The 13,999-nt window shown below is 36.1% G+C and overlaps 1 protein-coding gene across 6 annotated transcripts in view; it reads left to right on the plus strand.

Moving 5' to 3' along the window:
* The window catches only part of ARB2A (ARB2 cotranscriptional regulator A), a 481,957-nt gene that overhangs the window by 434,107 nt on the left and 33,851 nt on the right, over nt 1-13,999 (plus strand). The window lies entirely within an intron of this gene.

Here is a 13,999-nt window from a genome sequence, read left to right on the forward strand (position 1 = left end):
CACATGAAAAGTTGTGAGAAAAACATATAATTCTTTTTGTACATTGGTTAACTGATGTCTTACTAAAGACAGTTAGGTGTGTAGGTGTGTATAAATATATTTTATGTATATGTGTATGGTGTATAGCATACAAACATAACATTTAAGTTTAAGTATCAACAGTTGTGGCAATTTTCCTAAGAATATATCTTAACGCATCTGTGTTGAGATAGGCATGCTATAATTATGACAATTAAAGACATTTAAAAGTAGCAAGCAGATTTGTTTTTATATGTAATAATTTATTTACCCTGGTAGCTGAACTCAATACAGTATCTCCTTTTTAGTTTACTTTTATCCAATACCGGATAACCTGTTTTCATGGAACCCTTTTGTCTACAAGGAACAGAGACCTACCCAGCTAACCCAACCCCTAATACTTGGAGTGAATTTATAGTTTGTTTCCTAAAGAGGAATCTTACAGAAAATATGTAAGAACTAGATTTCATGCTGAAATCTTAACATAAGCCAATTAGACTTCATAATGTTGCTCTAATGTGAAATGAATCTGGTATGGGGTATTGTGAGAGTACTCGTCATCTTGTGATTAGAAAGTCATTGAAAATTAATATTGCTCTACAAAACAACTACTCTTGCCACTTAGCTCTCATGAGACACATGGTATTTCTCTAGAGTGGTCTCTGTTTATCTCTTTGATTCTTTGTTTTAGTTACCTGCTGAGCAGCTTCTTCTCCTTACTTACTCTTTCTGCCTACTCAGTACTTTAGCAAATGCATGGCCTTCAGGTCCCTCTAGTCTGACTTGACTTCCTGACTTTTCAGCCACAACCATCCACCGGTCTCTTGGTATCATACATTCAAATTTTTAAGAAAATTATTTTTTCTCATCTTTTTCCTCTAGAGCAAGCTTGTCCAACCTGCAGCCCAGGATGGCTTTGAACGTGGTCCAACACAAATTCATAAACTTTTTAAAAACATTATGAGACTTTTTTGCAATTTTTTTTTTTTTTTTAGCTCTTCAGTTATCATTAGTGTTAGCGTATTTTACGTGTGGCCCAAGACAATTTTTCTTCTTCCAGTGTAGCACAGGGAAGCCAAAAGATTGGACACGCCTGATAGGTGATGACCCTCTGAATAGGCTGTACTTAGTTTTGTGTCCCTTCCTGGTTTCAACAGCTGTGGATAGGAGGTGTAGGGTAGTGTGAAACAAAAGATGACCCCTTACTGCTGTCCCTAAAACAGGTCTATAAGCAAGGTAGCTTCACTAAAAGGAGTGATTGGTGAGCAGGTACTATGATTCATACTTCTCATATATAATCTGCCCTAAACAAATTACTGTCCCTGGTTTGGGGCACCAAACCATTAACATGACCCATTGCTTAAATGTTACTTCCTCGAGGAAGTCCCAGACTACACTCTGTATATGCTCCTAGCATGTGCTCCCATAATACTCTATATTTCCACCAGCATAAAGCTCATCATGTCATCTTACTACTTATGCAATGCCTTTCTTCTCACACAAACTGTTGAGGCCTGTGAAAACAGAGACCATGTCTTTCCCATTCACCATTCTGTCACCTAGTGAATTGGCTTATCATCAGTGTCCAAACATGTGTTAAGTTATTTAGTTATTAAGTGCCTTAACCCTATAGTAATCAACTGTTTTAAATTATGGGCTTAATAATCTTCCAAAACCCAGCTCTCTCTCTAGAACATTTCCACTTCTGACAGTGACGTTATCAGTACTCCCCAGACAGGGCAGACTCTGACTAATCTCTTTCCAACATCAAGGCAGTCGTCATGTTTTATTGGTTTGTTCTTTCTCTCTTACCTGTGATTTCTTCTTCATTCCCAGTACCACCATCTTAGTCTAGTCTCTTCCTCTTCACCTGACTGGTATCCCTGTCTGTAATGCCTCACTTGCTATTAAATCCTGTACATCTTCCTAAAACGCAGCTTTTCGTACCTCTTTCTCTATATAAAATACTTCCTTTGCTCCCCTTCACCTAAAGAATGAAATCCAAACTTCTGTGTCCATCACACTCTTGTTCCTGCTAAATCTCTAATTAGGTTTTCTACTACTATCCTGCACAAACTTTCATTCTATCCAAAGAAGTCTAACTCTGTTCTCCAAATAATTGTAAGCATTTCTACTCCTTCTTTGTTCAATTACCTTCTTGCCCCTTACTTATCTCTGGTCTTTTTTTTTTGAGAGGGAGTCTCGCTCTGCCGCCCAGGCTGGGGTGCAGTGGCCGGATCTCAGCTCACTGCAAGCTCCGCCTCCCAGGTTTACGCCATTCTCCTGCCTCAGCCTCCCGAGTAGCTGGGACTACAGGCGCCCGCCACCTCGCCCGGCTAGTTTTTTGTATTTTTTAGTAGAGACGGGGTTTCACCGTGTTAGCCAGGATGGTCTCGATCTCCTGACCTCGTGATCCGCCCATCTCGGCCTCCCAAAGTGCTGGGATTATAGGCTTGAGCCACCGCGCCCGGCCTATCTCTGGTCTTCTTTAAAAACCTACCATAAGTTCTACTTTCTCCATAAAGACGTCCCCACTACCCAGTCCTCGGTAATCACTTCTTCTTCTAAAGTTAGAGGACTTATTACCTATACGTGCAGTATGATGATGAAGAGTGTAAGCTACACTCAAATTGCCTAGGTTCAAGTGCTGCCTCCACAAGTTACCATCTAGGTAACTAAGCAAGTTATTATACTTAACTCTGGTAAACTTTAGCTATATCATCTCTAAATGACAGCAATAATAGCACTTACATATTGTGAGAATTCAATGTGATAATGCTCCTAAAGCATAGTGAGTATTCAATAAATGTTTTCTATGAAATTATTTGTACACTATTAACTTGTTAAATTCCTGTTATATGCTAGATAGAAACTGTATAAAGAAGTTAAGATTTAAAAAAAAAAAAAAAAAAAAAACCTCTATTCTATCTCCCATTTAGATTGTAAGACCCTTACAATTCATTCATTCTGTCCATACATATTATTGAATAACTGCTACCTTCAAAACACTATGCCAGGTACAAGGAATTACAGGGCGACAAAGTGGAACTTGAGGTGTGTTGTGAAAGAAGAGTGGGGTAGTTTAGTAATGCGGAAGCACGAATATAAGTTAACAAATGAGTGGATAGACATGTTTATAATGTATTTAGAGAAAAAAGCCTCTTTTGTATAGAATGAACATCCTTGACCTTCAAGACCATTATAACTGAAGCCCTTGTTATTGTGTCTTGCACATGGTGAGAACTCAGTAAATGTTTATTGGCCTCAGTGAGCATTGGTGGTGATGATGAAGACTTTAGAGCACCACAATTTCCAGCCTCTCTTTAGAGCTGTTAACTTTATTTGGCTTCTTTGCTTCTTCATTTTCCACTGAATGAATGCCAGAAAGTCGTTTTCAAATTTTTTTCTGTCTGATCAAGACTTAGATAATGTCTGCTTCTTTTGGTAGCTAAACATCTCCCAAACTCAGTTTCAGGCTGCAGTGAGAAGACACTGTATTATGGTATTGCCAATGGAAACCACTTCACATTTGGGCAACATCATGATGTCTAAGTGGCTCAGATTCAAGTTTAAGGATAGATTCTGGTTCCTGCACATTTGCTGTCAAAAACCACTTTATAAGAGCCAAACTGTGGACTCCTTCCAAGTGTTAGGCACTATTAGAAGTACCATTAAAGTACTGCAGAGTTTCAAAAGATTATGAAATTCTGATTTTTTTTAATATAACATGTTTTATGATACTTCCATGAAATTGTACTCAGTCCCTTGTTTCTGTCATGGGGCTAAAGGTAGTTAAAATCTCATTTTTATATAGCATCACAGGTTTTCTAGAGAACTCCAACTTGGAACTTCGTAAAAATTGTGTACTGTTTTATACAACAGTGAATATATAGAACAATTCTGGTTTTCAAATGAAACTTTGAAATAAAACTTCAAGAAGACATATAATTGTTTTTTATGCTGTATATCTTAGTTGTCCCCACCCCCTACCCCGACCTCCCAACCATACCCTATCCCTCTTTGCTTCCTTTGGTCACCCTGCAGGAAACAAGACATGTAAGACATCATAGTTAAAATAAAGATTTTTATAGGACCAGAAACTGTTTAAAAATAAAGATAATTGGCCATCAGCCTATGATGTGACAATTACATTAATTTAGCATAAAATTTATCTTTGAGCTTCCTTACACTCAAGGCAAAAAAGGAAATAAATGGCTGACAATATCTTTCTCACTTGAAAAGCAAAAACATATAAGCTCATCTGAAAAGATACTTTTCTTACAATAAATACCAAAGAATTCATCACATATTATTTCCTTATAAACAATTATTTGTGAAATGATTTATTTAGTTTCTAGTTTCCCCATTAGAATATAAACTTTTTGAAGGCAGTGACCACATTGTTTTTGTTAACTACCATAATCTTCAGCTCATAGAAAGAATGATGATTGAAATGAAAATGAAATGAAATGAAATCACACAGATACTTGTCAAAGACACATAGACTAACAATGGCCATATCTTCTGCCCATTTTTTGTATCAATGATCGGTAAAAAACTGTAATGTAACATTAAATCATGACTCATATGGGAGGCCACATTGATTTTTATTATAATTTACCATAACTTTACTGTGACCAAAGATGGAAAAAACTAGAAAATTGACCCTTTAAATGTACCCTAAACTTATCTCTGAAATATTATTGTCTTAACCACATTTTTGGCAGGAGCTGAGTGTTCAAGAATTCAAGGGTGAGTCCTCTAATGAGAGTCTTAAGTTGACCATGTCTTGTGTTTTGACTCAGAGAGATCTCAGACAAGCTGTTGGTCTTATTCTGCTAGAAACATTAAATAACATTTATTTAATGTTTATTAAATAATAATATTGGCAAATAATAGCCATTCATTTACCCAAAAAGTATCAAAAATAGGAAGCATTATTTTAAAGATAACAATGCATATTCCATAGCAAATTTGGTTACTATTGTTTTTAGCTGAAAGGTTTTTATATATTAGTTTACTGTGCCGAGGGTACTGTGTTGTAGAAATACAGCCTGGGGATTGAATCAAAGTTTGTAATAAAATGTCATTTTCATTGTAGGCAGAATTTATCTAACAATGACTTCTCATATAACACACTGAAATTTTATTTTAATGCCACTTATCATAAAGTGCAATTTGGAATAGGGTAGGTGAGTCTTGGATTCTTCCAAGGGAAATTAGTACTGTAATCTCCTCAAGGATGACACTTATGTCTTGTTTTACTTTATATGCCCATTGCCTAACAGTGTCTGGCATATACAAGGCACTCAGGAAATGTTTGGACTAAAATTAACCAAGTTCATATAAGGTTATGGCATAACCTGTATTCTTCAGGACAGCGTTGTACTTAGACCACAAGTTACTGATTTTTTTTTAACATTTCTATATTGGGATGTAATTATCATAACCATTTTTCTAACATATTTGCTGTTGATTGCTGACAAAGTATAGGACATGTCATGAAAGATCAAATATGATAGGTCTAGAAGAAAGACAGGAAGGTTTAAGGGAACTTACTATCCACCTTGCTTACTAGCATTAGGCCAGTAGCCTAATCCGTCTATCTTACCAACAGTAACTGCATCCGAGTTTTCCCACTTCCTGTGCAGATTTTCTGAGACTAATTGCAGATGCCTAACAAAATCAAAAGGAAGCAGTTTGCTACTGCAAACTAGTTGGGAGTTTGGTACTGTTATCTGTGGCCTGAGAGAGGCCATCGTCTTTATGGTATTGATATTCCATCCATCTTATCTCAGATCTACAGATACTGGAGAGTGTTAACTTACTCCCATATACAATTTTCAGTCTTCTCTCTGACATATGGAAGTCGCACTTTTTACAGAGGCTCATCTTCCATATCCGCAGTTCACACTTACTGAGGCATGACGCATGCTAGGCAACTAACCCCTGGTGGGGAGTGAGGACAGCATGGAGAAATGAAAAAGACATGGGTGGTTCCTGACCTTAACAAGCTCCAGCTAACAAATGAATAGCCCTGGTAACTCCTAATTGAAAAACAAGGGTCCTCCAAAATTAAGTTTTTTTAAAAAAAAAAAAAAAGCTTATAAAAGATTGTGCAAGGGCCTAAGCTACATCCTGAACAAATTTTAAAACTCTGCCATATAGCGCTGTGGGTAGTGTTAGTCTGTCTTTGTTTGGGGAAACAAAAGAAACATGTGTGGAGTGTTACTTTTTTGTTTCTTTTAAAAATCTATTTAAATGTGAAGATATGTTAAAAATCAAGATAATGAACAGTGTCTTATTTCTTCCTTTTACCATACTTTTCCAAAGTAAGTGTGAATAGTACATGAATCCTTAAAATTATTTCCATGGAATAGAGATAGCTCTTTTTAATGAGAATACTATTAATACAGAAGCCAGAAAGTGGCATTGAATTCAGTTTTTAACCAAATACACAGTTAAAATTATGTTTCCTCTATTTCCAAAAGCTTTTAACAATCGTATTTTTTATTATCATTTCACTCAAATGATTGGGTTACTGAGAATAGCAGACTTATAGCAGGTTAGAAGCAAAATGTGCATTATCTTGTCATTTTTAATGTTTGGAACTTAGCACCTACATTTTTTAAAAAGCATTTAAATAATTTTGAAATTTTTTCATAACAGTGTATTCTTTTCTCTGGAAAATATAACATTTGAAGTTAACTACTTATCTCAGAAAATGTCTGTAATTCATTTTTAATTCAGTTTAATATTTGTGGAGTTCCCACTACATCAAGACTTTACCAGTCAGTCAGTCAACAAGTGTTAATTGCATGCCTCTCTGTGTGAGGCACCCTTCTAGGCACTGGGAGGAGACACAGTGCAGACATAGCAAAGTTCCTGCCCTAAAGGAGTTTACATTTTAGTCAGAGGAGAGGGACAATAAACATGAGCCAAAATACAAGCTAGTGAATAAATGCCCAAATAAATGATTTAGTATATTAGTAAGTGTTACAACAAACATTTAACAAGATAATGGGATGAAGAGTGACTGAGACAGGAAGTGAGGAAGTAGAAAAAGTGGCTCTCCTTTAGCTAAGGGTGTTGTATGTGGCCCTTCCATTTTTTTCATACTTTGAGGCTGTCTAGTCCCTAGTCCTGTGGCTGCTACTGCACTTCATTTAACTACTTAAAAATAATATACTGTCTTTCTACTGCAGAGTAATATAACATCACTGACTTAGGTTGTTTTCTCCAGGAAAATTGACAAAAACACACTAATCCAACCAAATGTCTTGCCCTTTCCCTTGCATATTACTAACTGGTCTTCAAAGGTGAAATTTCTCTAAGCCATGGAAGGGGAATGAGATGCTGGGAACCAGGGAAAAACTAACAAGCCCCCACTATAGGCCCTAAAGAGAGGAAATTTGAATGTGACACAAGGATTAAGGACTCAAATACTTAGTGACAGAGTTACTGACCATAGTGAGAAAGTGAGGAAAATGGATACTAAGGACAGCATAAAGTTTTCCACTACTGGCATATTATAACTGTGAAGGTGTCCTATACATTGGTTCAAGCCAGCTTCTGGTTTATATATTTACATGGTCATGTATATGCAAATGATAATGTTAACTAAAGAAACAAGCTCTTAGAGATAATATAGAGAATAAAGAACACAAAAATCCCATATATCTGAAACTGACAATATTTCCATTTGGATGGTGCTTCAGAATGTATAAAATCCTTTCACAAATATTATCTCATAGAGTTCTCAAGAACAATGGTATGAAATGGTACTATTATTATCTCAATTTTATACATGAAGAAACAGAGGCTCTGCAAGGTGATTTGTGCAGAATCATAAAGCTAGAAAGTGTTAGAACTAGATGTCTCACCCAAAGATTATGTTTACAAGTCCAGTGTGCTTTCCACCACACTGCAGCTACAAAAGATATTTTCAAGAGGAACCAGGAACTAGACACAAAAAAGAAGTAGTCAGAGTGGTGATAGGATTGTGAATCTGAAGCTATGACTAACATGTCGGTGAGAAAGTAATCGGCAGTATCTTTTGGCAACAGAAGGCTGCAGGCATAAGACGGGAAAAATGGTTCTCAGAATGCAGTCAGAAAACTAATCAATGATTTTTTAAAAGAAAGTTTCTATACAGCAAAGTGATGATAAGTTTTGCAGGTAACAAGGAGGGATTTGATAAGGAAGAATGGAGGGGTCTTATGCCAAGAGTGTCTTCAAATAATTTTATGAAAAACAGACATTAGCAATTGAATAGGTAGTCAAGATAAATAAGAAGTTTGGGAAACATAGTATGCTAAAAGGAATGGGGGAAATATCATAAAAGTATCATGATATCTAAGAGGAAAAAGGTATTTTTTATGTGATGTTCCCACACCTAGGCATTCTCAAGTCGAAAGAACATTTCTGTGATCTGTTGAGAAAGAAAACATGGACACAAATAAGGGAAGACATGTCAGGCTGAGGAAAGAAAGGTTATAGAAAAAATATGCTCCTATGGCATTCTCCCTTACAGTATGGCATAGTGTTAATGACTGTAAAATAAAGATAGGAAGGACCACCAGCTTCACCTTAGAGGGGGTTCTTCAAATTTCAACTATAACACAGAGCACTTGCCTTATGGTCACCATAAACTATTTTCTGGTGGCCACTGGAAAACTAGATGCCATTAAGCATTTCAAGAAGTTAATTACCGTAAAAAATGACTCAGACTCATCAGTTTTCTTTTTTTTTTTTTTCTGTTTTCTGATTTTCTGAGTAGCACTATGTTATAAGCTCTTCAAGGACAGACTATGTCTCATTCATTTTTGTATCTTCACACCTAGCACAGTGTCCAGCATACAAAAGTCAATAAATGTTTATTGAACTGAACTGAATTATTTTAAAATGCAAAATCAAGAGCCCCTATCTGAGTCAGTCATTCATTCAAGTGACTCAACATACTCACCCTAGAGCCAAAAACGTGGGTGTGAGTCTAGTCACTGGCACTTGCCAATTCTATGGCCTTTGGCAGTTCATTTAACCTCTTTGGTCAGTTTCTATGTCTATAATTTAGAGGTGATATTTTCTGCATCACCAGCCTCACTGGTTTGTTATAAGGATAGACTCTGATAATATATGTGAGGATAACCAGAAACTATCAAGTGCTATACAAATAACTATATTTTTCTGTGAAACCAGTAGTGCCAAGATGCTCCAGTAATAGACAGATTCCTTGGTCAAATGCTGGGTTCAATAAAGGTAAGCAGGCTTCTTATGAGCAGGACTTCTCAGAATCTTTCACTTGGAAATCAATATTGCAAAAGAAGAATTAATGTCTTTTTATATGTGACCAGAAGAAAACATCTAGTTCAAAAAAAAAAGAAAAAAGAAAACATCTAGTTCATATAAGTTGTACCAAAATATTCAAATAACAATCCTCACTCTCATTTTTCAAACAGGATCATGTCAGGCACCATACTTGCACTTTACATACATCAACGTTAACTCTCATTACAAATCCTGTAATGTAAGTATTATTTTTGTTGGCCCCATTTTTACTATTAAAAAAGAGAGAGATCAAATAACTTGCACAGGGTTAAAGCCGAAAGAAAACATGTTACATTTAAGGAAACTAGCACTGAGAAATGGGACATAAGCAACATATGCTCTTTCTCATTTTTGTTATCTCCTTTTCTTCCACCTGCTACAACTCTAGTTCATGTCTATCTACATTACCTCTAGACTACAATTTTCCAAAGTGTGTTTTGTAAAATAAAAGTCCTCAAAACTGTCCCAGGAGAAACTCATTGGTCAAATAGTTTGGGAGATGGTACACATTAAATTCCTTCGGTGCATCATAGGGTACCTCAGCACATTGTAGCCTTTAAATCAGAACTTTAAATCAGCAACTGCTGACATCCTGCAAAGCCAGAGTTCCATGGAATAAACTTTAGGAAATGGTGACTATTGAATAAGTCAACCAGTTATATACCATCTGACTACCAACAGATCTAGAGTACCATCTTCACCATGAACTATCTGTAAAATTGTTGGAAATATACAGTTGATTTGGTAATTTTGCTAAATGTGGTCAACCAATTTCTTAAAGATTCTCCAATATAATTTTTCCCCACTCTGACAGCAACTGATAAAATAAAAGATGACAGAAATCCAGATCACTTTTTAATCTGAGAAATAGTACCCTAATAGAGGATTGAGTTTATTTTACTTAATCAAAATTATTGTTCTGATTATTAAAAATGAGTTTAAATCAGTGATTTTCAACCAATGTAAGCATTTCAACTTCAAAGGGAGGCCAATGATGGAAAGAACTACTTCTTCCAATTTCCCTTTGAAAAACTAGGAGAAAATTGCAGATTAATTTATTTAGTCCTACCACACCAGGATCCTCCAATTAAGAGTTACTTGAAACTTCTTTGAATTAGGACAGTTTAGTACCAAACTGTATTTGAACTTCAAGTACCTTTTGCATCAACTCAAATAAAAAATACTGTATTTTATCCTTTTATTCTTGGAAAACATTAGGTCTGTTTCCTATTTTTGTTACTTCATTTTCATATATCTTGTTAAAATGTCATAGAGTTTGAATTATTACATACTCATTAGTTCTGCTGCCTTGGGATGTAATGACTCTTATTAGTAGTCTATTTAATAAAAAAGGTTGATGAATTTTCACTGGACTGTCCTTTTGGGACTATAATTCTCAACGTTCTCAGGAAATTTTGCCAATCATTAGTGATAAAGTAATCTTACACTGTCTTTATCATTGCCAAGTTCACAAGTACCACAACTATCTATGTTACCTATGAATGTTGAACACAACACCATATTCATCTGGCAAATACTTTACTTGAAGAGTCACCAAGGATACATGATGAGAATGTCACCCTTTTATAAGCAAATAGGGTGATTTTGTAATTTTGCTAGCATTTATTTTAGATTGGTCTTTGCAGATTAATAAATGAGTCCGTCTTCTTAAAGCAAAATTACCAAGCACCATCCAGTTATTGCAGACATATTAATTTGCCAAATTTTAAAATAATTGATGACTAGAGGGGGGAAAAAAGACTGACATAGACTGATTAGCTCAGTTTCTAGTACTTCTAGGAGGGTTTAATCTCTGGCAAGGCCAATGATTTTGCATAAAGATAAAAAACTGTGTCCTAGGGCAATGAGTTTTATTCATTGATATAAATTAAATATTCTATTGGTATATAAAGTATGGTACTTTCATTATGATATCTGTATATGAAGTCTAGTCCCTTTTAATTTTTTTTTTTTTTTTTTTTTTTTTTTTTTTGAGACAGAGTCCCGCTCAGTCACCCAGGCTGGAGTGCAGTGGTGCAATCTCAGCTCACTGCAATTTCCGCCTCCTGGGCTCAAGCCATTCTCTTGCCTCAGCCTCCTGAGTAGCTGGGATTACAGGCACCCACCACCACGCACAGCTAATTTTTGTATTTTTAGTAGAGACGGGTTTTCACCATGTTGGCCAGGCTGGTCTTGAACTCCTGACCTCAAGCGATCCACCCACCTCAGCCTCCCAAAGTGCTGGGACTACAGGCATGAGCCACCGCACCCAGCTGCCCTTTTAATTTTTCTTCTGATTTGTTTTTTAGACATAAATTTTATATATAATAAAATAAAATCTTCAGTATACAAATGGTTGAGTTTTTTAAATTGTATACATGTAACTACCACCCTAATAAAGATCTAGAACATTTCCATCACCCCCAAACTTTTCTTACTTCCTTTCAATCCATTCCCCTTCTACACCCCACCTCACCCTGCAACCTCTGTTCTAATTTCTATCTCCTTAGATGTGTTTTGCCTGCTCTTAAATTTCATATGAATGACATATATAGCATATACTCATTTCCAGGCTGTTACATGTATTAATAGTTGGTTCTTTTTAATTACTAAGTAGTGTCCATTTTGGAAATATATCACGATTTGCTTGTGCATGTTCCTGTTCATGGACATTTGTGCCATTTACAGTTTTTGGCTTTTATAAGTGAAGCTTCTGTGAACATTTTCATACGCACCCGGCCTTGTTTTTGTTTTTTCTGAGACATGATCTTGCTCTGTCACCAAGGCTAGAGTACAGTGGCACAGTCATAGCTAACTACAGCCTTGATCTCCTGGGCTCAAGCAATCCTCCTGCCTCAGCCTCCCAAGCAGCTGGGATTATAGGCATGCACCACCATGCCTGGATAATTTTTTTTTATTTTTAGTAGAGAAAGGCCTCGCTGTGTTACCCAAGCTGGACTTGAACTCCTGAGCTCAAGGGATCCTCTCACTTGGCCTCCCAAAGTGTTGGAGTCCAAGCATTAGCCACCATGCCCAGCCTAGTTACGGATTTTCTTTGCGTTTATCCTGTTTAGTATTTTCTGGGCTTCTTTGATTCTTAAGTTAATGTTTTTCACCAAATTTGGGATTCAGGAGTATAATTTATTCAGATTTTTTTTTCTCCCCTATTCTCTGTTTTCTCTACTCTGGGACTCCAATTACATATAAATAGTTGACTTTATACAGATTCACAGGTAACTTACGTTTATCTTTTTTCCCAGTCTCTTTTTCCTCTCTTCTTTAGTGTAGATGATTCCCATTGATCAGTTTTCGAGTTCACTGAGGTTTTCTTCAGTCTTTTTCAGTCTGTTATTAAGTCCATCCAGTGAATTTTTCTTTCAGATATCATACTTCGTAGTTCAGCAATCACCATTTGGTGTTCTAAAGTTGCAATTTGTCTGTTAACGTATTCTGTTTTTAGCCCATTATAGCCACTTCCTCAAGTCCTTGAACATGTATATAATAGTTTATTTAAAGTCTTTGTTTGTTAATTCCAACATTTGGGTTATCTTCAAGTCTGTTTCTGTAGTTTTCTTTATTTTTTTCCCTCCTTCATATGTTCCAAGTTGTTATTTCTGAACAGTAGGATTATTGGTGATTCCAATTTTTTTTAACTTACATGTTTTCTACTTTTTTCTATAACAAACATAGGAAGAACAGTACAGCCCTTTCTTTTTTCTTTGCATACTCAGCAAGTTCTTATATGTTGGACATTGTGAATTATGAGTTGTTGAGTCTCTGGATTCTGTCATATTCTTCTGAAGAGTGTTGGTTTTTGTTCTAGTGGGCATCTAGTGGCTGATTACCTTGCCTATGTTGAGGCTTGGTTTTACAACTAGCTATGATGAGTTTTGCCCTTAATTTTAGGGTAAACACTGGGACCTGTGACATTATCTTTATTCCCAAGAAATGGCCTTTATGGGTTGCAGGGGAAAGCCCGAGGTATTCATCAAGCCTCTTTAATTTGGCAAGATACCAAGTCTAAACCATCTGTCCTTCAGCAGAGCCTAAATCTCTGCTCATGTTCTTCAGACTTCTAGCTGTAAGCCTTTTGTCAGCTCCTTTGAGTCTTCCCATGCAAACATAGTTCGAAATTTAACCAAAAAAATTAAGAAGAATTTATACACAGATTTGGAATTGTTCCCATTCATAGTTGGTGCCTTTTTGTTAGGAATTTACCTTCCTGGTTTCCAGCTGTTCTGGCACCCCCAGACTCCATCCTTTGATACCTTAAGCCAATAAAATTGCAGCCTTCTGCTTGGGTTCTGGCTAGCCTGCACATGCAAGAAGGCAGGTCTCTCAGCCGAAGGGCCACTCAGTGCAGAGCCCTTCTTTGAAGGGTTTAGTTTCTTCCAGTCTCTGCCTGCTTTTGGTTGCTTCTCCAATCCTATCAAATAGATGTATTGTATATTTTGTCCAGAGTTTATCATTGTGACCAATGTGAGGGTTAACCAACTGCCAGGATAAGAACCCTCTGTATAGTATAATTTTAAAAATGCATTTGTTTTGAAATAGGGTTAGCTTTTCCATTAATAAAATAATGTATTTTTAAACAAAAATAATAATAAAATGAATGTTTATGTGTCAAAAAAAAAAGTCTGAAAAGATATGTTCC

The sequence above is a fragment of the Macaca nemestrina genome, chromosome 6 (genome assembly GCF_043159975.1).
Source record: "Macaca nemestrina isolate mMacNem1 chromosome 6, mMacNem.hap1, whole genome shotgun sequence".
Lineage (NCBI taxonomy): Eukaryota > Metazoa > Chordata > Mammalia > Primates > Cercopithecidae > Macaca > Macaca nemestrina.